This window comes from Serinus canaria, chromosome 2 (assembly GCF_022539315.1).
Source record: "Serinus canaria isolate serCan28SL12 chromosome 2, serCan2020, whole genome shotgun sequence".
Taxonomy (NCBI): Eukaryota; Metazoa; Chordata; class Aves; order Passeriformes; family Fringillidae; genus Serinus; species Serinus canaria.
The window spans coordinates 10,189,991-10,215,424 of record NC_066315.1 but is presented as its reverse complement, the minus strand read 5'-3'; the positions used below and the strand labels follow the sequence as shown (position 1 = coordinate 10,215,424).

General features: G+C 38.9%; 1 protein-coding gene across 6 annotated transcripts in view; it reads right to left on the bottom strand.

Annotated features, from left to right (window-relative positions):
* ZMYND11 (zinc finger MYND-type containing 11) overlaps positions 1 to 24,799 on the bottom strand; it is a 105,305-nt gene extending 80,506 nt beyond the window's left edge. For 2 of the 6 annotated variants that reach the window (XM_009085811.4, XM_018909197.3), the window contains exon 1: positions 24,578 to 24,798. The gene's annotated coding sequence lies outside the window, so the exon portion shown is untranslated. Of the gene's footprint in view, positions 1 to 23,089; positions 23,126 to 24,107; positions 24,194 to 24,577 lie in introns of those variants that run through there. The other 4 variants (XM_050970377.1, XM_050970376.1, XM_009085810.4 and 1 more) reach the window with 4 other exon arrangements.
* Between the last annotated feature and the right edge of the window lie 635 nt (positions 24,800 to 25,434).

Sequence of the window (25,434 nt, the reverse complement as noted above, 5' to 3'; positions counted from 1 at the left end):
CTAGAGAACACTATGGAGCAATTTAATACCCATAAAAAATGAGCACAAGGAAAACAAAACTATTCCCCAGTGAAAAATGGTAGCAGAGGAAGTGAGAAGGGATGTTATACCTCTCCTTTATTGCTGCTCATCTAACAGAGACAAAGAAAAAGGAACTTCAACATTTCTAATGGTAAAAAGACAACGCTGCCTTACAACATAACAAGGAAATAAAGAGTTAGAAAAGGTGCATAACCAAAATAAGACCTCACTGCTTGCACATCTCCCTCTCAAGTTCCAGGACACACACCCTGCCATAAGTGATTTCATTTTTTTTAGTTTGCTCAACAGTTTCTTACAAGGCAACAATTTTGTAATTGACTTAAGGCAAGGACTCCTTCCTAAAAACAACCAGAAAAAAGTCCTAATGCTTTGGTAATCTCTCTCTTAATCCTCTCTATACATTATCACTGGAAAAGACTTCAAAAACTGATTAATCCAAAGATAATTATACTCAACTGTTCACCAATGAGGAATAAAAATGTATTGGAAGGCAGCTTATACACATCTTCCCTAAAGAAATAAATTAAATGTTCTTTCAAAATGCTTTCAGATGTACATATTGATAGCAACAATAAAAGCTAATGAATCTCACCTAAAAATCTCTAGTTGATTGCTTTCAAAATAAAGCTTTTCTCAATTTTACAGAGTTTCTGCATACATTTGAGATGAGTCCAAAAAATCTACCAATGCATTTAATTATTTCTACTGCAGAAATGTTTAGATAGCATGCCTCTGTCTATGAGAAGGGAAATGTTTTTACAGGAAAAATATGTAATATGTTAGCCATAAATTAGCATGCTACTTTGAGTAGTAACCATGAAAAATCAACCTTGATACAAAATTCAAATTATTCAGAAATGCATTAATTTTAGATCCTGACCTTCTGGCTACCACTGCAGTAGAATACAATTAACACTTTTCTGAAGCTCTCACAATGTATATTCAGAAGGTTTATGACTAAGTGATATATGAAATGATACAAGGGACTCTTTGAAGTACTGCAGACAAAAAAGAACATTGGAAAACAGTATCTGCCATGTTTACACACAAATATTCTGCTTAAGCAAAGCCAAGATAAACACATCACCAGGATAGTTTCTTTGCAGGTAGTGAATTCAGACAAATATTATTTGCCTTACATTAAAAACATGACAGAATGGCAGAAATCTGTTAACAAGCTAATGTTTTAAAACGAGAAAGTGAGGACAGAGTGTATTTTAAGGACTCATTTAAGCTCTAGTGTCAGAAAGGCCAGCAGAGTTTTCATAGCTGTTCATGCTTGGGGAGGATGCTGGAAGAGTGGGAGTTGAGGCCCCATTTCAGGGGTAGGTAGGTGTGGACCAACACTGCTAAACATGATGAGATTTTTTTATTAAAAAAAATCTTCAAGTACTTTTAGTTTTAATAACTGAATTATCCTATTGCCAAAACCTTACAAAAAGTGATTAACAATTGTGAATGTGTACCTAGGACAAAAAGTGATTAACAGTTGTGAATGTGCTCCTAGGTTCTGCACCATTTATGGACCACTGCAAGATCAACAGATGCACAACCCAAAACACATATTTGTGACATCTCTGCCTTAGTATTTGCAGTCCTTTATGGAACTTAAGGTAGGATCTTTTCATACTTGGCCTCTGAAGGTGTGATTCACCAGGGCTCTTGACTACAGCATGGCTCACCTGGAATTCAGGAATGCTCAGCACCACCCTCCACAGCAAGGAGCTGTTCCACACCAGGGCTGGGGCAGCTGATGGACAGCCCAGGCTGGAAGTGCTCAGCTACCCTGCTGGAGTGCTGCCACTTGCACAGATAATTACATATTTATTCTAACATGGCACAAACCCTCAATTCCTAGAAAGCTGCACACTACCTAAGGTTAGAGACCAAATGTCCAAGTGCCTCACTTATCCACTAAATGTAAAAGCTTTAGATGATACTAGGCAGGAGAAACTAACTTTCAAGTACATTATTAATACTTCCAGTGAATAAACATTCAGCACTGTGATACTGACCATTATTTTGGACCTGGAATTTAATTTTTTCTCATCCATATAGAAGCAAGAATTAAAATTACAGAGTTTTTTTTATTGTACTTTTAATTGTACTGACTATAGAAAGCAAAATTCTTACAAAAACCAGGTATTTTTAAAAACCATACCTGTTTCAATTTTCACAAAAGAACCTGGAGAAAGGAAATTATGTGCTACATTTTCTTAATACATTATGCCTCCAGTGACCTTCAGCTCTGATGAAAACTGCCACCACTCATTTTTTTAATTACTAACACAAAGCTCTGGATTAGTTAAGGAGCTTATGAACTCCTTAATACTTCAAATACATTGTTAAAGGCAAAAATGTAAATGGCCTTCATTCATAACATTTTAAATGCAGGTGACAAGTCTCACAATGGCACTGTAAGAAAGCAGAGGAAACCACACTCAATGGGTTTGAATGACCCCAGGAGAGAAGCTGGCATGTCCAGAGCAGTGTGGGAGTGGAGATTGTTGTGAGGTGCCCCCCACCACCACACAGGAGCAGAGAGACAAACAGAAAAGGCCTTGTTCACATGTGCCTGGCAAAGAAGAGACCCCACAAGGTCAGGACCTGATCCTCAGACAGATTCCCCACGAGTGCAGGACTGGGAAATGCTTTCACTGGGATAGCCTGGCACCACTGTACTCAGAAACCAGAGTGATGATGGGATGGTAGCAGGAGCTGCATGGAGGTAGGAACTGGCAACAGAAAAAGTCTATGGGATGATTCAGGCTAATTCTGGAGGAGAAAACATTATCCTTCATTGGGTCATGTCCACAAGTTGATTCCATAGCAAAATCCCACAGCTCAAACCATAAATGGATGTATTTGGCCAGTACACTCAATACTGGACTTCTTACAAGATACAGAGGTCCAGGGTACTAAGTATTATCCAAGAAAATATTTCATATCCAAAGCTCATAGATAACCCTCCAAGAAGATAATAAGACCAGGTGACAGAGCAACTCATTTTCTCCAGTGTAATTCCTAGCATCCTACAGAAGTTGATTTTTGGTAAGATTTTCAAAGCACTTCAAATTGTCCACAATCTAAAGCTGGGAGAGTTGAGTCTTTGAAAGGTTAAAGGGCCTGTCCAAGATCAGTAAATAGCAAAGACAAATCTCCAAGCTCCATCTCTCCTCCCTTACTCCATCATCATGAGTCAGAAATAATCCTGCACCAGAGCTTTATCCCAAGGATTACAGAAACTATTTTGAAAGACTGCATATGGGAAAAATACCTAAATCTAAAGTTCTGACATGAATTCTAAATAAGATTTTAAGAGAAGGAGAGTTTCAGTTCAATTCTATGCTCCAGTTACAGTCTCTCTTCTAAAAATCAACTAAAAGAAACTCATTTCAAAACAACCAAGATGAATAAACAATCTTTTCAGCACAGCAGCAAATCAGGTAGATGGATGTCTTAAAGATATGAGTTCCAAGTTTCACATCTCATTACTGCCTACAGCCCTCCAGTCTCAGTCCTGACAACAGCCAACAGCTTTTATGAATAAGCATGTTCTGGAAGAGACGCTGGACTACATGGCTGATAAACAGACAGATAAAATGGAACAGAAATACAAAATGTCAAACATCCATTTACCACAGGTACCAGCCCAGGAGCCTGCAGTAATGTTTATGCAGATAAGAAAACAAAGATCAAAAAGAAAGCTATGCAAATAGTTTGCTTCTATTATTTATTATAAGATTTTGGCTTTGTAAATATAAATCAAATACAAATGTACAGCACTGCCAAGGAAATAAATTATATTAGATATCTATACATTAATATATTCCAGCAAACTAGTCTAAGGAAAGAATCTAGCCATAATTCAGTCAGGAATATGTACAGAACCATACTATTAAATTTCTACAGTATCTGAAGAATAAAACAAGTTTAAGCAATGCAGTTCTTCAAATCATATCAAAAGCAAAATGACTGCAAACTCCTAAAGCAATGTTACTAATTTATTATTGTTACAGCTTAAGAATGTAGCCACATCACATAAATTGCTTCTCCCTCATGTAGCATCTTTGAATCACTCAATTTGGAAAAAAAAAATCTGAGCTGTATTACAAAGAGACTGCACTTTATAGCACAGGAGGTAGCAGACAGTGAAACAAGAAATAATATAATGGCAAGAAGAATTATATGCATTTTGCATTGGACTTATCATTTATATGATAAATAACAAGTGCATGAAAACTTGGGACACTCAATTGTTTTTCTTGAAGAAAAAATCTTTTTGGTATAGGGCAGCTAGTTGGAAAACACATAGATTTTTCAGTAATTCTGAAATGACAGTATCAGTAACAGCTAAAATGTATCTCATACTACAAAATGCCTTCCTAACCATTTTGGGGTGTTACAAGGTGTACATCTACTTCTAATTAAAAACAGGATAAAGATATTCAGAATCCTAAACAACAGCTTTGCCTTCCCTGGATCTCATCCAAGAAGGAGGACTTCAACATTTTTTTTCTCTTATAATTAAAAAAATGCTGGATTCAGCTTCCACTCAATTATACATTTTTCTGCAAATCCCTATTTTCAAAGAACAAGAAGACAAAGAACAAGGCAAACATTGGGGCACTTTATTTCCTTCAGGTAATTCATTACACTGATACAATTTTGGTACCCCAAATTCTATTTCTCCCATGTTCATGATCTGCTCACTGCTCTTCTCCTTAGCCACAGTATCTGACTACTTCTCTGCTGAATTCAGTTTATTTTAGTCATTTTTCCCACACCAACTGAGCCCTCTCAGTTGTCCAACTGATTTGCTATAAATTTTCATGGATTATAGGCCACCTCCCTGACATCCTCCCCTCTCCTTCTTGTATCTTGTTTCCTGCAGTCATGGAAAGGGATACTACAAGACGTTTCATCTGTGCTCTGCCTGATTTTCTTGAAGATCCTTATTGCCTTTTTTTCCCCATTTGCCAGCATCTCAAAAAGCCCAAAGATTTTGGAAAAAGCAGTACCAATCAATAAATTACAAATATTTTTTTAAATCACCCCAAAACTACTTTGAAAACTTAGTGAATAGAGGAAACACGAAAATGCTAATTAGAAGGAATAAAAAATAAACCGACTTATGTTTTTTAAGGGGCCACAGCTAACAGAAGAAAACAAGCAACAGAAGTACATTTTGGAAAGCAAATTTCATTATTTAAAAATGAAATAGTTCTTTTTATTGGGAGTGTTTTAGCTGCTGTTTTAACTAAGCTGCATGAGGAAATGTGAGAAGGAATTCTATTGTCTCCATGTATTCATTATTTTTTAAAAAAACAAAATCTATATTTTTAATAATTTATGATCCTAGACAAGGAAATTTTCTTTTCAGTCTACTTTCTCTAGTTTTTCTCAAGAAAAGGAAAAGCTTGTGTAAAATCTGTGCAACTGTTTTTTGAGAAAGAATTTAAACAGACTGCCTGACCTGATAAGCCCTCTAGAAGACTCAGCTAAAAGTCTAAGAAATAGAAAAGCTGAGCTGCAGGAAGATTGTACTGACTATTCTGGTACTAAGTCTCCTATCACATGTGCCACTCCCATCTTTTTTAAGTAGAAATGACAATGCATGGCCAGTTACTGACAGCCAGCTTCAACAGTATAGCAGATAAATTTGTTTAAGAAGGTCTGTCCTGCAGGTATGTCCAAGTTCACTTCCTGGCAGTGCTACAGGTTTGTGACACCAGGAATGTTTCTTAACCAGTTAAAAATGTCTATCTATTTTCTTGAAATTTCATAAATCATCCTCCTTTTTTTGTAAAATGGAAAAAATGCCATCATAAACATGCTGATTACTGAACTCTCCAGTCACTCTTGAATGATGGATTTTCAGATTGCATGAGTGAACATTCCTGTTCAATTATACTAAGAAATCCAAGAGGGTGTTTCCAAGCATAGGACTCATGCTCAACAGCACAAGCACCCTCTGAGCTGCAGCCTGAAACTAGACAATTTCTGTAACAATATTCCGTTCTCTCAAAAGCTCCAAGGGCAGCTCCAGATTGTATCATAGTGAATGCCTCAGCTCGATGGCAACAGAACTCTGATGTCACAGCAAAAAGCAAAAAGCAAAAAATGGGCTATGAGCAAATGTAAATTGAAACACATTTCACTCTTCCCAGGCTTGAGACATTCACTCTAACTGAAAAAATAGCAGTACAGCGCTGGTACGAGAATTGCTGGCAGGATGAGTTGTTTCTTGGTGAAGATTTTAAAGGAAGCTATTTCTCTTGAGGAAAATGATGCAACTTCTCATGACATTCCTTCCCAAGTTATAAGCAGTTTCTCAATTTCAAAGTAACAATAATTTAGTTACTAAGTACAAAATTTGCTAGTTTTATTGTAGCACTTTCTTTAAAACTAATCTGGATATCATAGTAGCAAGTGTTTTTCACTATTTCTAGAACCTAAGCATAATTCAATGTCCTGCTACTGTGGGGATACCAGCAACTTGAAGTTCCAGCAATTTTTACTGAGTTAATAAACAATTTAGCATATTAAATCTGCTTGCCTTTTGCTTTTGCACTTGTCTTCATTGTTATCAGTATCATTGTCTCTCCATCTCATCTCTTCTTACTTCTGATTTCCTATTCTTCTAGTGCTAAAAGTATTGGCACATTATCTCTTTCTGCCTTAGAAGCAGACCTGTTCCCAGAATGAAATGGAAGTGTATGCCTTAGCAACTGCTCCCCCTCCAATTTATACTCCAAATGCCTCGTAATACAGCAAAGTGCTGATAGTGCTGCTTTGCAGGAAGGAAACCATGCCATACAGAAGTATATTCAGAATCTGTTACAAGCACAAAAATGAGACTGGTAAATCATGGCAGCAACCAGATGAGTTACTCTCCCCAGCCCATGGAGGGCAGCCACATCTCCTGGCTCACAATATTTCAGGTACAGCTTGTGAGGCTGCCAGTCATGTACTGGCAGCAGGGCCATGCTGATGCTGCTGAATAAACTCAGATCACTGGATTTGGAAGAAACCAGTCAGCAAAGGTCACTGAAGCAAATACCAGCCTAGCACTCAACACTGAGACAAGTCTCAGCCTCCATTTTGGGAGCTCTCAGCTATCCAAAGCACACGGTAGAGGAGTTTTGGCTCACATCCACATAGGAATTTCAGTGTGTAAATCCCCACAGGGTGAGCCAGTTTGGCCACATTTGCCCTACACAGTAAACACTTAAAAGCAGTAACTACACAACATGTGTCATACAGACATCATGTCAGGTTCCTCCATCTGAAATCCTCATGTTTAGATCTGACAGCCTGGCTTCCAATCCACACTTACCCAGACTGGCTGTGTGCTGTCATCCTCACACTAATACTGTGGGTTAAGTGGCTTTTTGCTCTCTTCCACAATCACCTCCCTCTAGACATATTTGTAGAGATCATAAGAACCACAGGGATTGATCAAAGACACATTTACTGAATTTCTGGTGCATGCCACAAAGCTATTCAAATATATGGAACTCTCCAGGGCTAAAGATGGAGAAGGTAACATAAGCAACAGCATAGTTTCAGCCTCTCTATTGGAACACCAGTGTGAACATCTGACTCACAACAAATCTAAATCCTAGCTTATTAATATAAGCAGGTTGTAAATAAAAGTAATAAAGATTCAGTATTTTTACTGACTCAGCAAACAGATCTGCATGTTTCAACCAGATGCCTTCCCATCTAAGACACCTGTAAGGCCCACAAATACCAGCTCTTTCTCAAAATCAAGCTCTAACTAGAAGAATTGACTACTACAAGGGATCTGGAGAATCTTTTAATTTGAAAAAAAAATTAAGTATCCTGAGCCTTTTCATTGTGCTGAAGAGAAGGAATCCTAAAGAGAAATCCATCCTTAGCTTGGGGCTGCTAAAGTAGTGTTGGCTACCTAAATCCTTGGAGGTAAGGCTCTGTAGCCTTTGGGATCAGGAACAAAGCTCAGCTGAGGAAATTACAGGAATAAATTTAAGGAAAACTGACCATACGACTTCTCCTGCCTGAAAAGTTTGCCTAATCCACTTCAGTTGATGGGGTAGAGAAAAGCAAACAAACTGGCCCAAGAGTTGTCACAGTACCTACAGCAGACATTCCTCTACAGTCACTTTGGAGAAAGCAAGGCAAGAGGAGTGGTAAGTACTCCATGGTGAGTAGCAGCTGGATAAGGTTATTAGTGTTTTTTCCACAAACCATCTTGGCAGAGGATCTTGTAGCCTTGAACATTTTTATGCCCACAGCACTTTGTAAGATTTCTTTTTTTCTTTTTCCCTCCATTTTACTGTTGGAGAACCATTACACAAAAAGCTGAGTCCAGAAGGCCTAGTGAAGGTACCCAACTTCAACACCACAATTACCAGGGTGTGCAATTTAGGAAGTCTGATAAGTGGTTTTTATGCTTTGCTCTCCATGAAATCAAAATAATTACACTCAATAACTAACAATGTCCAGGCAATTCTGCTGTAAATAGTCCTGGGCACCTCTAGCTAGCTTATAGTCAATGCACTATTTTCGTGACTTTATGCAAAATAGAAACAGTTCCCATCACAAATTTCTACTATAGACAAAAATAACATAAGCACATTAAGCTGCTATTCCCTGTCACCCCTGATGAACTTCATATGGCGACCAGACCAAAAGCCCCTGCTGAGCCCCCGAAGCTGAATGTGAAACGGAAATATCACAAAAAAACACTGCCAGCATCCCAGAACATGACTCACACTGCCTAAGTACCAAATCACTACATTTAGAAGATTCTTGTCTGGTTATTTTGTGTGGATAGATCAAGCACTCTGAAACTCCATTTGCTGAAGGAAGCAGACTGAGCGCCAGGGCTCCTAACTTGGTAGCTGCCTCCTGTGCTAGTTAACTTCAGGCAAGTCACTGCATATCTCTACACTACCATTTCCAAATGCAAAATTAATTACACTAATCCCTTTTCTGCAGCACTTAAACATCTAGGCATGAAAAGAACTATCCAAAGAACAATTTATGTTATTAGAGCAACGTAAAATACTGCATGGAAAGCCAGGGCCAAGTCTCTTCTGTCAATCTATCCCTCCTGACAAGTATAAACTCTTAGATACAGAAATTACTACAAAATGCTGTTTAAAATCGATAGACCTTCCTGAGCAGAGTAAAAAGGGGAACTGCTATGGGAAAACCACTGAAACAAGACAAGATGTAAACTATCCTAAGGGCCAGATTTCCAAAGATGACTGAAAACAGACAGATATGATGTCCATACGTGATGAGATTTTCAGAACCAACATTTATTCAAAGTCCTGCTTACATCAATTGCAGCTAATTAGTGCTGCCTTTGCAGACATCTGCAACTTTAATCACTCTGATCCTTGAAAATCTGACCCCAAGTAAACAAACTAAAACAACACTGTTAAATGTTGCTTGTATGACTATTGTGGAAAACTTCTTTAGACAGAAATGTGACTTTTCAACTGCAGCTTAGCAATCCATAAATGCAAATGAGATCATGTGCTGTTTTGTCTTGTGATAATTTTTTCCTATTAAAATCTTGTTCTTTTTTTAACCTAATAAGAACATCACTAGTCTAAACACGTTCATTGTTCAAAATTTAAATTTACAGCTAAACTGAAGAGAGGTTGCTTACCAATAACCAGAATTCTATTTGAGACATGAATTCTTCATGTATATTCAAACTACTGGGCTACATATATGTTTTTTCACTTAAGACCAGTCTTCTGTCTTTGCAATGAATAAGTATATAAGTTACTGACTGTACCACTTTTGATTTCCTCCCAACCATAGAAAGAAAACTCAGATAAATTTTAAAAATTCTGAGGGAGAACAAAGTAATCAAAATAGAAAATGTTTATCTGAATGAAACATATTTTTAAAAAGTTGCTCATTGGTAAATCAACTTTTTCTATTTTGAGGGCACTATTAAATTTCATCATAGTGACTTCAACAGCTACACCTGGCCACTAAGCACCTGAGGGCATGGAGTCTTTTCTAGAAACCATTCTAAGAGCGCATGATGGAGCTACAGATAGCATCACCTCCAGTACCTCAACTATTTCTCAACAATGTTTTGTGCTTTGGAGAAGCACTCTGTAGTGACAGTGGGAGATTCATCTTAGCAGTCTGATAGCAAATTTTGACAGTCTCCAACTGACTTTGACAGTCTGTGCGGAAATGGCTGAACTGTTAAACCCCCCAGAAAACACACAATGAATAGCCTGAAGCATTTAAATGTGAGAATACAGAAGCAGACAACCCACGACATAAAAGTATAAAATAACAAATTCTGCTTTAGAGGCAGAATACCAGCAATAAAATTTTGAGTTTAAAGAAAACCTGCTGATTAAAAAGTAAAATTCTACCATGATTTGAGACAGAAAGTGAAGAATGTTATTCATAAGAACATATGTGTCTCCTGCAAAAGCCTCTGAGGAAGTGGCCTTGATGAAAGCAGAAGTGGTAAACACTATGCCCAAGACCTTAATGAGGCTAAGTGACAATTCAAACTCTTTTACCCTTAAGCAGATATTCCATAACAGCTTTAATAAATGATACAGAAGGAGGGAAAAAAAAAGGTAGGAAGCCACGTGGATCTTATTCCCATAATGTGCAGCATGTGGATGCTGGATGGCTTTCCTTGTTGAAGTATTCCTGATTTTTCTTTCACAGGAAAAAGTCCACAGATGACAGAAAACTCCAACTAGACAGACACTAAAGTGGGTAAAATACCTGTCTGTCTCAGAGCACTGACAGATGGGGCTTCAACCCTTTGAGTTACACACAACAGGCTGGCTGCTGTCACAAGGGCTTGTGATGGCATTTTCACTGAGTTTGATACAGAAGAAATAAGTAAAATTATTTAAGCTGAGTTACACAGAAAAATTATTTCCAAAAACAAGGCCAAGCCTTTGAACAGACAAAAATTAAAAGAACAGCAATTTTCAGAAGCCCATACATTGTCACAAATTTTTCTGTTATGTATGTACATGGTACGTTATTTACTATTTTTACTAAAAATGAAATTATGTAAAAAGAACTACTAACAATAAGAAACACCAGTGTTAATATGTAAATTCTAAGGTATCTTCAAAATATTTTTCCTGTTTCTAGAAAACCAAAAAACCCCCAAACCTCTTTTTGTGAACAATCTATTTGACTTGGGTATGATTTCACTCACAAGTACTAGTCAAAAGCGTTTTCCTTGAAATCATTTTCAAAATGAAAACTGTTTTTCCATCTATTTCTAATATCTTTGTCTAATGGGGTACATATGTACTGTGGATGAAGCATCTCTAAACAGACAAGTTATTTTTGGAAGAGCACTGCGACAGTTCTTGTAAATGCTAGACTGCTATGGTTATGCAGTATGGTCTAATACTAGAGTATTTTGATCTCCTCTGGAAATCCATTCCAGGTTAATATTGACTATTATTATCAATCAGTTGATAGTGCAAGCTTGCAGCTTTGAAGTTCATATTTCTGCAAAATAACTCTCCACAACAGGATGTGGCTTGTGTTCTTTTTCACCTACCTCTTACTCTACAGTAACAAACAGCAACTGCTTCCTACTGTAATTTAAGCAGGATTCTGTGAGACTGAGTGGTAAATGATAAAACGTGCCTTTGTATGTAGAAGAGAAACATTTCTGTGCCAGCAGATGATTGCCATGTGCAGATCTGTGATTGCCTAAGTCCTTTTGACATCACCACATAAATTGGCTCCCACTCCCTTGTTGACACACATGAAAAATCCAGGCCTGATAACCTTGTAAAAATATATACAGTTTAACTACAATACAAACAAGCATTATTTCTCCTACCAGTGAATTATATCCATTCCTGCTGCACAATACATCATATGTTTAACAGTGCACACTACTCAGCAACTTAACCTATTTCATAAACTCTGAAAACCTACCTCTTCTACGAATGCTATTACTGAATATGCCACTTCTTATTTTTTCTGTACTGTATCACACCACACTATACTTATTCATGCACACATACCAAATGTAATTTGGAGCAGGGATTTTCCTAACTTTTTTTATCCTGTGCTGTTATTTCATAAGTTTCCAAGTACATATGCATTACGATTTAAATAAACAACAGTAACAAAATCCAGATGAAATTTTACAGAAATGTAGGTACTCAGAATGTAATTAGCCAAACTGGAATTCAGCCAGGGCAACATCACAACTCTTGTGGAAAACCCCAACAGATCATACAAATGGTTTGAACGGGTCAAAATTGTAAGTACATAAATATACACTTTAAAGGAAATTCCCAAACACAATACAGCATCATCTATCACCTTCTGATTAACACAACTATCAAGAGTGCCAGAGCTTCATTAGCAAACACCTTCTCAAAGCTACCTCCACTGCAGCCTGCTCTAGTCGGAGAGGCAGGAAGTGAAGGTCATCATTTAAATTCAAGGCAAAGCGACTGTAAATCAGCGCTCGTGCCCGATGTGGGGCTCCTGCCAGAGCGCTCACCAGCACCTCTCCCCCCGGCCTGGTAGCTCAGGTAATTTCATTAATTCAGTGAAACTCAGAAGAAACGTTGGAAACCGGGGCTGTTTTTCAAGCTGTCAAGAGTTCTTTTTGTTTCTTAAATATAGCAACATACACGTGAAAAGGTTTGATACCCACTGCAATACTGCACTTTTGTATTGTTCAATAATCATCTGGTCACCACACCCACCAGACTGGGCTGAGCTCAAGGGATGCTTGTTTGCTCTCCTGCCAGGACTTCAGGCTTCTTTAAGACCCTGTCCTTTGACAGCTCCTAAACTGCAATTCAGCCACCCAAACCTGCTTTTAAGAGGCATCTTCAGCTCTTCAAAACCTGAAAATACGTTGCATTAACACTGACACTTTGCTTTTATTGTCACTGAATTCTCATTTTCCTTTGACATGCTGCTGAATTCAGCACCTTTCTTTCTTTAAGCTCACCCAGTTGCCTTCCATGACTGGAAGAAATACACAGTGAGGACACAGCACATTCGTCTGAGTTTGCAGCCCTTTCAAAGTTCTTCCAAATGAAAGAGAGCAAAACTATCAGATCCCTATAAAAAGTCTCACTGAGGTCTCATTCAGCAAGGGGATGGCATTGCTTTAAACCTTCAGACTTTTAGCCAAATTCCTCCTCTGCTGCCCAACTCCTCTCGTACATATATCATGACATTATTTCAAAAAACAAATGGCATCCCAGAATGCCCAGATGAAAATATACCAAGAAGTTGTACCAAAATTGTAATAAACTAACATAATAAAGCAGAGGAGCTATTGGAAGTTGGAAAGTGAAACCATTGAAAAATTCACTAATTAAGAAAACACCAAATAAGATGAACAACTGACCCTCTCCTCTGTTTAGAGTCTCTCTCCTGAAGGTACAGGGAGACACTTAACATGATGATAACTTCTCATCTGATGAAGCTTTCAGTGTAGATCAGGAAAGCACAAGGAAATAGGCCAAGGGATCCAGACACAAACAGATGGAATTGGCATGTCTGCATTCTGAGCCTTCATGGAAAAAAGGGAAATACAGTTCCCATCTTCATATGAAACACGACTTTTTTGTTCCACTTGCACTCAGACAACTACCTCATAAGAGCATGAACTTCTCTTTTCATCTCTGCAGGGAAATAACTGAAAAGCACATGGGTGACCCTTTAAAAAACTCTGATGCCAAGTGCATCACTGCCAAAGAATTTACCATCTCTCTCTGGACAAGATACTTGCCTATTGCATATCAAGAGGAGATTTATTTGATTGTGAGAAACTCCCTCTCAGGAAATATAGGACACCTAAAGGCACAAAAAAATTTCCTCTGCTTTTCACTGCCACATACTAACTGCTGCTACACTTATTCCCCTTTTTATGTACTTAGATTATTGGGTTTCTATAGCTGCAGCATTTAAGTCTAAGGTGTTAAGTTTTCTAGTCGATGTTGACATAAAATACAAATTTCTCCCACTTTCTTTCACATGATTATACTTACAGAATAAGCCATTTTCAGAGTAATATTTAAACTCAGAAAATTATTTGGGGTTATAATTTTAAAATGTGGCTTTCATTTTCATGCTCACAAACTATGTCTGTTAAGAAAATATTTCATACAAGCTGCTGCCTAATTAGATGACTTAATGTTACAAAACTCTGTATTTAAAAGAACTGCCAAAGAATATCAAAATCAGATTTTTTCCTTTGTTTGCTATGATGTGCTTTTTTCGACTTATATTATGTGCAGAACAAAAAAAATTGAGTGATAAGACAATGAATTCACATTGTATTTTCCTTTATAATGTTCATCAGTTAACTGAGCTGTTCATAGTTTGTTTGCTTTTTGTTTTTTGTTTTTTCTTTTTTCTTTTCAAAAGTGTAATTTAGAAGCCAATAACCCAAAGTGTATTGCTGAACACTTTAACAGTGTCCAATAGGTAGATGACCCAGCTGCACAGTGATTAAATGTTTTAACTGGTAGATCAATGAATGCAGCATGAATTAAAATGGCTGCAAGCTTTCCCAGGCATAAGATGAGACCTAAAAAAAAAAAGGTACCTTACTTTTTATTTCACATTTCAAAGAAAATGTAACCATTTATTTTAAAAAAGAAAAAAATACACGTTTTCCTGACAGAAATAACACAGCTTTTTTCTAATATGTAGTGACTAATCCATATATTTTAATTGTCAAAGATCTGACTACATTTTTGCTATTCTCATACTGAATAACCTCACTCAAGAAAAAAAAAAAGCAGTCTCTGCTCAGGAAACATAATGGTGTTAGGATCTGGTCCAAAGTGAACTGTTATCTCACGCGTGAAGATAATGAATGTTAATTTAAAATAATGTTCTTTCAACTCCAGGGTTTTTTTCATACAATCAATCAGGCCTAAAAGTGTGTGTGTTCAGGCTCTCTCTCGCATGCACTCTCTCTGTCACTCACCCATAAACATTTCATTTTATATTCTCATTCCCAGAGATTCAGGAGAAAATTTTCTGCAGGTGTAAACTAATATTGCTGCACTAAAGTCAACAGAGCTGCACCAAATGACATTAGCAAAGTCAGTGATGCTGTCTCCCGTGACAAGGGTGCACCTCGATTTCCACTTAATGTGCATCTCACAACAAACTCTCCCTTTCTTCTTTTCATATGTGCATTTCCCAGCTCTTACTGGTAATAAGCAGAAAACCACTACAGCCTTTCACTAACTTGCCCCTCGAGGTGTCTTATCTCCATCAAATCCCTCAGAGAAGCAGGTACAACATGGTTGTTTCCTGCAACCTCAGAAGAAGCTCTTGGAAAATGTGCAAAGAGAAAGAACACTGCAGTGAGGCTGCAAGGCATGTGGAAAGGACAGAACAGACTTGACCTAAAAAGCAGTAGGTTTCAATATACAGCCAAAATATTCAGTTAGTACAGGAAAGAGAAATTAAAACATTCAAAAAACAGAACAAATAAAACTTCTACATGTGTAAAAACGGGAGCCATAATCTACATTGCTATTGTTTATTATTATTATGGAAAACAAGTATTCTGTAGCTTTCTACCTCAGAAAATTGCCTCATTTTTGACACTTTTTAGAAGACATCTGATGGCTGGAAACAAGACTCTGGATTACATGACATGCTAGTTTGATCAAGAAAGGCAGTTCTCCTGGAAGAAGAGCCAAGCGGAAATTTGGATACCATTCCTTCCCACTGGCCCAGGAAATACTGCAACTGCTTATCCACTAACTTGGCAGAGCAAACCATGTTCAGCTCCTCACTCCTTGGTGCACCTGCACTCCAAGAATTTGCACCACCACACAGCTTTAGCTGATATTTATTGGTATTTCCTGTGCCTGTGTGAGGAACAAATGTCCTTCAATTTTATTGAAAGCTCCATGTTTTCAGGAATTAGTGTTACAACTTAGGCTAATACTCGGTTGACTGGAGAATGGGTTATTTTAATGCTACATCTTACAACTATTAAGAAAAAGAATATCAGCATGAATTGGAAAAAAACAAAAAAACTGGCTCCTGGAGACGATTGACTCTTAATCTGCATTTCCTAAAAGGTGCAAGTTCAATAACAAAAGGAAATTTCATGTCTGGAACCAGAGAGAAGTTAGAGAGTATGCTTCCAATTAGGAGATTTACAAAGAAGCCTTCTGGGAGCCAGCAGAGTGCAAAGTGTGCAGGAAAAGGAAGAATCTCTTTCTTACAACAAATATTTCCTGAAAGTCTATTTATTTCAGGTCAGTGTAAGCAGAAGATGAACACAAAGCTACAAAACTGAAAGATACAATTACAGACTGGGAGTGTCCATGTTTCTCACTTTCCAACACTGTCAGTCTGAAATGCCCCCAGGTATGCTTTAGCACTCTCCTTCAAAGAGTTATGCCAGTGAAACACAACATTTCCTTTTAACATGCAAAAAACAACCAACCAACCAGTATTTTAATATGGCAGCTTTTAAACAGCCTGATATTCCATTCTAGTCAGACTGCTAAGAGGTCCAACACCCTGAGTTATCTGTAAGCAAAATGAACATCCCTTCTCACTGTTCCTCATATTTTACTATCACAAAGAGGTTTTAAGAAAGCTATTTTTATTTGAGAAAAAAATTAAAATTTTCCTTTTTTTTTAATACTAGAACCAATGCCAAATTATTCAGTGTGCCATATTGTATTCAAATGTCAGCTTGTATGTAATGACTGACACTGAAGCTTCCTGAGATAAGTCCATGCAGCCAGTTCTTGAAAACATCCTAAATTCTCAACTATACTTATGTGAAGCTAAAAATGGTGTCAGTCTGATTCCTGGGAAAACAAATAATAACAATTCTTTGCTTTTAATTAAAAATAAAGTTTCCTGCAATTTTGAATGTTTAACAAAGAAGGAATAGAAGCACAAGGTGAGGAGAACATTACCCAGTCTAAACAATTTCCTGCATGGAACAAAAAGGATTGTCTAGATTTGCCTACTGTGTGCAGGTAAAGATAAAAAACAGGTTAATGATAAAAAGATAAATTTTAGAATTCAGGTTTTTAATTTATTTTATATTATAAAAAAATAAATTAATTACTTAACCTGCTTCACAGTTTCTGTAATTTTGAAACAATGTTGAAATACACAGTTCCCTGATATACCCGTTTTCTAGCTTTCCTGATGTAAGAATAAACCTTTCTTCCCATAATGGTATTGGCTTTTCCAGTAGGAATTTCTTCTTTTACCATTTTATTTATCTATAATTGAGGTTTTTCTTAACACATAGGATTTAAGATATACAGAAAATGGCAGAAATCACTAACAGAAAAATATTATCCATGTTTTCTCTGTTCTTTTCCTAAGCCCTGTGAACTCCTTCAAAGACTAATGTACATGTAGGAAAAGTGCCTTAACTTCAGTGGAAACAAACATTACTGTAAAATTTAGCATGTGCAGAAAAACCAAGTCATACTGTTGATATTGAAAAGGCATAAAAATGCCCCATGTAACACTGCTATGTAACTCCATAGAAGAATCAAAACCACAGAATTATATAAAATTATAGCAGCACAACTACTTTTGACTGTGTTCTTCCTTGAATATTGGAGTTATATGTAAGGTTTTATTTTTTAAAACTAGTTTGTGGAACTAAACTTGTTCATCAGTATGCTACAAGATCTATGCATTTTCATGCCTGTGGGAAGCAAGTGTTTATATGATCAAGGTCTTCATCATTATATTAATATTAATCTATGGGTAACAATGAATTTTCTGCAGTGAATATCAATTTTCATCAGTGAACAATCAGCGACTATGTGGCCTGTGATTACATTTTATGAAATAGCAATTCTTTTGTTTTGATTTTGTACAATTTTGAACCTGGATCCTAGTAATTGCTTGGGGGAAGGAAATTGTGCATAAACTCTGGGTTTCAGCTTGTCTCTGAAGTCAATGACAGCTCACAAGACACTGATCACAAAATTAACAACCGACCAGAAGGAAAACTGGAGAAACCCTGCTCCATTCTGAGGCAGAATTTCCACTTTAATTTGTGCATGTGAACATAACACTGCAGTGTTATGCAAGGCACAGACTCTGTCCTCTTTGGAAGTTTTCTTTTACTAGCAATGACACCAAGAAAATAGTAATAAGGCTCAAGCAGCCAGTGCAGACTTGGCTGGTGCTTGGTCTCTGGCTTGAGAAGCATCTGTAATTGCAAACAGGTATCTGTACAGTAAGATCCTCTCTTACTGAATGCATAAATGTTGTGTGAGACTCAACAGAAAATGACAGCGTGCTAAGAAAGATAAAGCTCTCTGATCAGTCTCTCAGATCTTAAAGATTCGTTGAGCAATAAACATATCTTCCATACTTTTAATTTCTTTTTCACTGCGTACTATTTCTAGCTACTTTGGGATTCTGCTAATCATTTTCTCTCAACTCCATTTTGTTTCACTTCATCTCTTTCCCAGAAGGTTCAAATAAAACCTAAGGTTGACAGACAAGAATCGCTCTGCTAAAATTAGTGAACTAAGTGCCATGTCCCATGAGTCACAGCACGCAACTCCCCTCCAGCTCTCTTTAAAGGACCAGATAACAATGCCATGCCCTAAGTGCAAGGGATCAAAGTACAAATACCCACTTGCCAAAACACTGCTTTGGAGTACTACACCTACTAGCAGAGTCCTATGCTCTGTAACAAAAACATTGTTAAGTCAGCTGTATTAAAACCACTGATTTGAATATAATGCAAGTTGGTTTAACATAGTAACAAACACAGGAGAAATGAGAGGTAAGAAGGAATACGTTCAACTCTTCGTTTTCAAAATTACTAGATGTCAAATCAATAGTACTCTATTACAGATAAAAAATTAATTATGACAGTGAGCCCAGTTCTTTGCATGCAAAAAATACAATTTCCACAGAAACAGTGAATGGGATATTACTGCTATTTTTGTTGGCATGTTTAAATTAATTTTTTAATGAGTAAGTGGATTTTAGTACTTTAAATTCCAATGTGTCTGGTGTTAAAGTTATTTATTAAGAATTAATTTTATATGATAGTATAAGTGAGAGTTGTATGAAGACTCATAATCCTGAATTCACAATGTTTTATTCTGAAATTATTTAATCCTGGAATTTAAAACTAAATACAGTGTACATTCAAAAATATCCTGATTGTTAGTAAGTACACCAATAAATCATATTTTACTTATATTTTGAATACATTTCTAATTTTGAAATTATGAATACTACTGCCTTTTTTTTTCAATACCACGCTTTAAACTCAAATTTCATTTCTATGTATTTTTATAACAGACACCTTTTGCATTCTAGTGAAGTGTAAAATGAGAGATTGGAAGAAAATAAAAACCAGTCTTTTTGTACACAAAACTCTCAATAGCTACCCTTTGGATTTATCTACATGGTACAGCTACAGGATCAGGCTCTGATGGGATATTACCAAAGCTGGCTAAAATTAGACACCATGAGCTTTAACTTGGGTTCATGGACAAGTCAGTATGTATCACCACTGTGCCTGCTGTGGCCTGCCCACAGGACTAAAAGATCCTGGTCATTTCAGGGACAAAAAAAAGAGAATGAATAAATATGAACGAAATCTTACTAAAATGCTAGGTTTACCCCCTTTTTTTTTCCCTATATAATCCAATATTCACAGCATGATAGAAATAAATCAAAAGACAGAGTTCTGCTTGTCTCAATTTACTTGATGGCATACATTGGTTTGAAGAGATGATAAAATTATGTTTAAATACTACAACTGAAAATATGATGAAAAAAATGGGCTCAATCCAGCCCTGGTGTTTCTGGGAGCTGTATGTGGAGAGGCCTTGGAAACCAGACAACCCCATGTGCCACAAGCGTTCACCTGTGCAGACTTGAGGCCACAGTGTTTGCTGCACTGTACACAGCCGCTCTGATGCCCAGCGTTTACCTCCACTACACCCAGGAACGAAGGGGTTTGTGGAGGTTTTCACATTTGTTTCACATTTCATATGCTCTCAGAAACAACAAATAAATTCCTGAAAAATGGAGTCATTACGTCATCTTATAAACTACCTACTTTGCAGGCTGTACCCTCGCCACTGGATGATTAAACCTTAGAACAATAACCCAATTATGAGCTAAATTTACATTCAACTGATGAAAAATGATCCAGAACCTGACAAGAATAATCTTTGTTCACAATGTTTAGCACAAGCAAGACTGACAGCCTAAAATGTATGAGCTATATAAAAGATGACATACACTGCACTGCCCAGCTACCAAGGGCACCATGCTCCAGGTACTACATACATCATGTGGGAGTGTTCACCACATCCTGAGACTAAACAAACCCAACAATAACCAAGGCACAAAACCCTCAGCAGATAAAGAATATGATCCTACATTACCTCCTAAACAATCAGGGCAAGAAGGATGGCTAAACAAAATCCTATTATATGGAAGGAAAACCACTGCCATTAATAAAATCTGTGGTCAGGATTTTAAACAAATTTATATATTTGTTGGATAAATATGAGAAAAATAATTGCTCCAACAATTCTGATCTAACTTTTGAAAAAATCTCCAAACTATACTTCATTCAGGAAAGTAAAATCTTGTGTGCATTTCATTGGTAATTTTAAACAATTCCACATTTTACGAACCAAGTTCATCACTGGAGTGAGGCACACATACCTTGCACAGACTAATTTTGTTTATAGTTCTAGTTAGCATTTGCAACAACCTGCCTCATGGGTAAAAGACATCTTTTACTGACACTTATGCTAATCCGGATCTAGCTAAAAAGTCATTTAAGAAGCAAATCAGAAATTTCCTGAAGACATCTTGATCATCTCTTTATCAGAACTTTTAGCCTGGACTGATTCTCACTGCCTGAAGTCTTCACACACTTCCAGAGATAAATGCTCTGAAAGACTGTGGAAGGCAGTTACTATGAAAATTAGTTACAGGTATGTCCAAAATTTGTGAACTTTAGTGACTGAAATAGAGTCCTCAATTTCAAAAAATGTCTCTTAATTCTAAAATTCCCCCTCATTCTCAAACTGTGTGAAATGAAACAATTTGCTAGTTAACTAGATAATGCAGGCATCTACGGAGACATTTAGATGCCTAAAACTGAGAAAACATCTTCAATGTTATCTTTTATCAATTTCCTTTTGAGGTATTTTATTCTAACCCAGAGATTGCAGATGGCAGAGTTCAGTGGTCCTCAAGCTGTGGTGCACTGGTAGAAATGCACAAGTCTAGATAGAACCTGAGCCACTTCAAGTTTGACACCAAGTTCATGGTCCATCTTCTCAGTGAGCACCACATCACTAACAGCAGCCAGTATGTTTTATCTGTGTGCAGGCAGAAATACCAAGCACACTTCACAACCCTTCACTGTCCCATCTGCTTTTGAGATGACCTTAAGCCAAAAAACAGAACCCAGGCTCTTCTGCTGCAGAAGCCTCAGGTCATGCTGAACAGCCCCTTCTCCTCTCTCCTCCAAGGCAGGGGAAACCCAGGACACTTGAACAATAGACACCCACAGAATTCCTACTGTCTGCAAACAGTAAGGACACACAGCACACGAGCTACCAGTCACACATCGTGTGCACAGCAATTCCACTCATGAAATTCTTGTCACTCCAATAGTGCTCACTTTTTTTCCTGAAAAGTTATGAAGCATTGCTCTGCCTCATACTACAGAAGGACTATGTCAAACTTTTAAGAATTTTGGTTTCTGGTGAACAAACTCAATTAGGTTTTTTTACATTTATATTTAATAGTTGCCAAGTGCTTGCTTAGGTTAAAAAAAACAAAACAAACAACACTTTCAGAGGTGAAATACCTGTAAAATTTTTGCTACAAATCTTCAAACTGTTGAAGAGATCTTCTAGCACATCACCAAAGTTTCAAGACCCCCTCCCAACATCCACAGACTCACAACTCCCCTTACAAAGCTGACTTCAACACAAGACAATTTCCATCCCATTATCTGGTTCAGGGGGTGGAGAGGAAGACCATTTTTCTCACTCAGACCTCTGCTACTGAACCGGATACTAAGTATTAGTTGCAGAGACCACCATCCATAGCACAACCAACAGAGCCATCAACACAGCCACTTTTTTCCCCACTCACTAAAACCAAACTCACCATCAGCAAGATAAAGTACTCTCTGTTGAACTATTTACCCCATGAACCATCCCCTTCCCACTCTTCCCCATGCAAGGATCTGGTCACTGCACAGAAGGTTTGTTTAGGCATGGAAAAGCTGGCATTTTAAGGCCGTAAATCCACAGTGGGAATTAATTAATGCCACAGATCCCATAAAAGTGGAAATTATTTTGTGGGCACTTCCACTTTTACACAAAACATTAGTCAGCAAACAGTTGACTTCCCTAAAGACTTTCTGTAGCACACTCAAGAGTGGTTGATAACTAAAAAAAAAAAAAAAAAAAAAAGAAAAAGTGGAGAGATGCCAGGTCCTTCGTACTGAGGAACTCAACAAACCCAAAGGAGTGCAACCTGAACCACAAACTGGTATTTCCCCTCCCATTTTCCCCCTCCTCACACCTGCCTCAGCCTTCACTCCCAAAGAATTAAACAATTTCCTACAAAAGCATGAGAAATGAGAAAATATCAGCATTGAGTAGGACAAGAAAGCATTTTCCACTCTTTTTCCTTTCTATTGCAATAAGATCTTCTTAAAACTACAATAAATAGAATTACTCCAACAATACAGAGACTACGCCAGATTATTCCAAGTTAAATTAAAAAATCAAACAGCACCAAATTAAAGTTTTTTCAGTCCTTTATCTCTTCTAAAACCACCCCATATCTACCATCTGTAAAGTTCACAGAAGACAAAAAACGAATTCCCAAAACCTGCTGGTTTCCGGATAAGCCCCAAAAGACACACAAAGTTTCCCAAATCCTTAAGATCAGCATTTTATAGGGAGGGCTGTTGTCTGGACCACAAGGAAGGTCAGGAAAGCGCACGGAAGCTCCCCACGATCCTTACCACGGGCTCTCCCACACCTACACTTCCATCCTTTCCCTGAAAAAAAAAGGAGACAGGCCTCTGAGCAGCCCCGAGGGAGGGGTGAAGGCGAACACCCCACAAAGTGCACCGAGGGCAGCTATCTGCAGACACGGCTTCGGGGGTGCACACACACAAAGATCCCCAGAACGCAAACAAAAGCGAGCCCGTCGCCAGTTCGCATTCCCGAACCGCCGAGTCCGGCACAGCCCCCGGAGGGCCCTTCCCGGCGCTGCCCCGCAGGCCGCAGGGAGCCGGGGGGCAGAGCGGAGAAATCGCCCCCTTTACCCCCCGGGCTCTGCCCCAGAGCACACGGAAGAGGCGATGAAGCCCCCGGCGCTGTGCCGGGGGGTCAGGGCGATGCCGGGCCCCGGTGCCCCGCCGCACGGCGAGGCCGTCCCGGCCGCGGGGGTGGCACCGCCCGCTGCCGCCGGCGGAGGAGGGCTGGGGCTCCGAGTTCACCCTTTCCCCGTCCCCTCCCCTGCCCCCCGCGGGCACGGCAGCCATGGCCCCTCGCCCGGCCTGCGGGGGCCCCGCCGTCTCTCTCCTGTGGAGCCTCGGCGCTGTCGAGCAGCTGCCATTACTCGGGCCAAGACCCGTCCTCCAAGCTGGCATCCCCCTCCCCAGCGAGGAATCGCGGCGGCGGCGGGGGTGTGTGAGCGAAAGGAAAGCGGGGGAGAGTGGGGAGCAAAGCGGTGGCCCCACGTGCGGGAGAGAGCGGGGCCGGGGGGTGACGGGGCTGAGGCCGGGCTGCACCACACCCTGCCCGGCCTCGCCTCTCACGCGAGTCCCCGGCTCCCCCGCGCCCTGCAGGCCCGCACGGAGCTCTGGAAGCGGCGATTCTCTCCGGAGCGCCCCTCTCCCCACCCCACCTCCTCCCGCCCCGGCCCCGGGGCTGGCTGCAACTCGGCACGGGGGCGCGGGGGACCCGCCGCCGCCTCCCAGCCGAAATTCGACCGGGGAAGGTGTGGGGACAAAAATAATCGCCGTTAATAATCACACGCGCTCCGCCGCCGTCCCCTTCTCCTCCTCGGTTTCCAAGCGGGCTGCCAGATAATCCTGCCCACTCCGAAAAATGAAATAATAATAATAATAAAAAAATCCCGCCTTCCATCTCCCCCCCGCAGCCCCACACATTTTATTATTAAGTATAATTGCTCCCCCCCCCTCCTCATACGGCACCCTGCGGGGAAGGATTGCCCCCTCCCCTGGTGCCCAGCCCTTCCCCTGTCCCCTCTCCCCATCTCCTTGGAACAGTGTGTACATGATTTTGTAGTTTTTTTTAAGGCGCCATGTTTATAATCCTCCATCATATTAAAAAAAAAAAAAAAAAATCCACCCAGCATGAGACACGGCGTCTCTCGCACCCCAAAGCCAGGGAGGCAGACACAGAAATATCCACAGGGCTGTAAATTCACCCCCCCTCCCGCACACACACCCCTCCTCCCCAGACTTAAAAGTCTCTCTCACCTTGTGCTGCTGGCGCTGCTTCTGCTGCTGCAGGGGGGGAGAAGTTAAGCCAGGGGAAACTTTTCAATCCCTTCCCCAGGCCGCTGCTGCCTCCTCCTTCCACATATTTTTCCCCTCAGAGTTTTATTGTGTCTGAATTTTCTCTCTCTCTCTCCTCTTCTGTCTGTCCACAGTTCAGGTTTCTGGGGTAAACAGGGTTTAGGATGGTGCTAGGGATATTTGGGAGAAGGAGAACTCTAGTGGTCTCTGCTGGAGTTGCTGTTTCTTTTATTATTTTTTTTTAATAATACATTTGAAACGGATCTTTAACTATTTATTATGTATGTATTTTGTCATATTCTTAAGTCTGGACCCTCTCTTGTTGCAGAGGGAAAATACGGTGCTTATCCAGCCTTGATACATGAAAATCCCTCCTATCATGAAGTCTGACTTGGAGAGATGACAGATAATGTTTTTGAAAGTAGACACTCACCTTGAGCTACAGAAACTAAAACATAGAGTTCAGAGTTGTCAATACGACGTGAGCTGTAGATCACAGAAGCATAGAATAATTTAAATTGAAAAGACCTTTATGATCATTGAGTCCAACTGTTAGCCATACTTGCACTGCAGTGTAGGGAAATACATATTAATACAAAAGACATAAGTTTATAGGAACATATATATTAAAAAGTAGCCAAAAAACGTGCATTTTATATTTTTTTAATGGATTGTAAGATAAATATTAATAAATGTCTGTGGAAATATATCCTATAGTTTCTGAAATTCTACAGGAATTATTAAATGGGTAAGTAACACTTCACAATAAATTAACTTGACTAGAATTTTACTTTTATTAAAATATACTGCAAATTTAG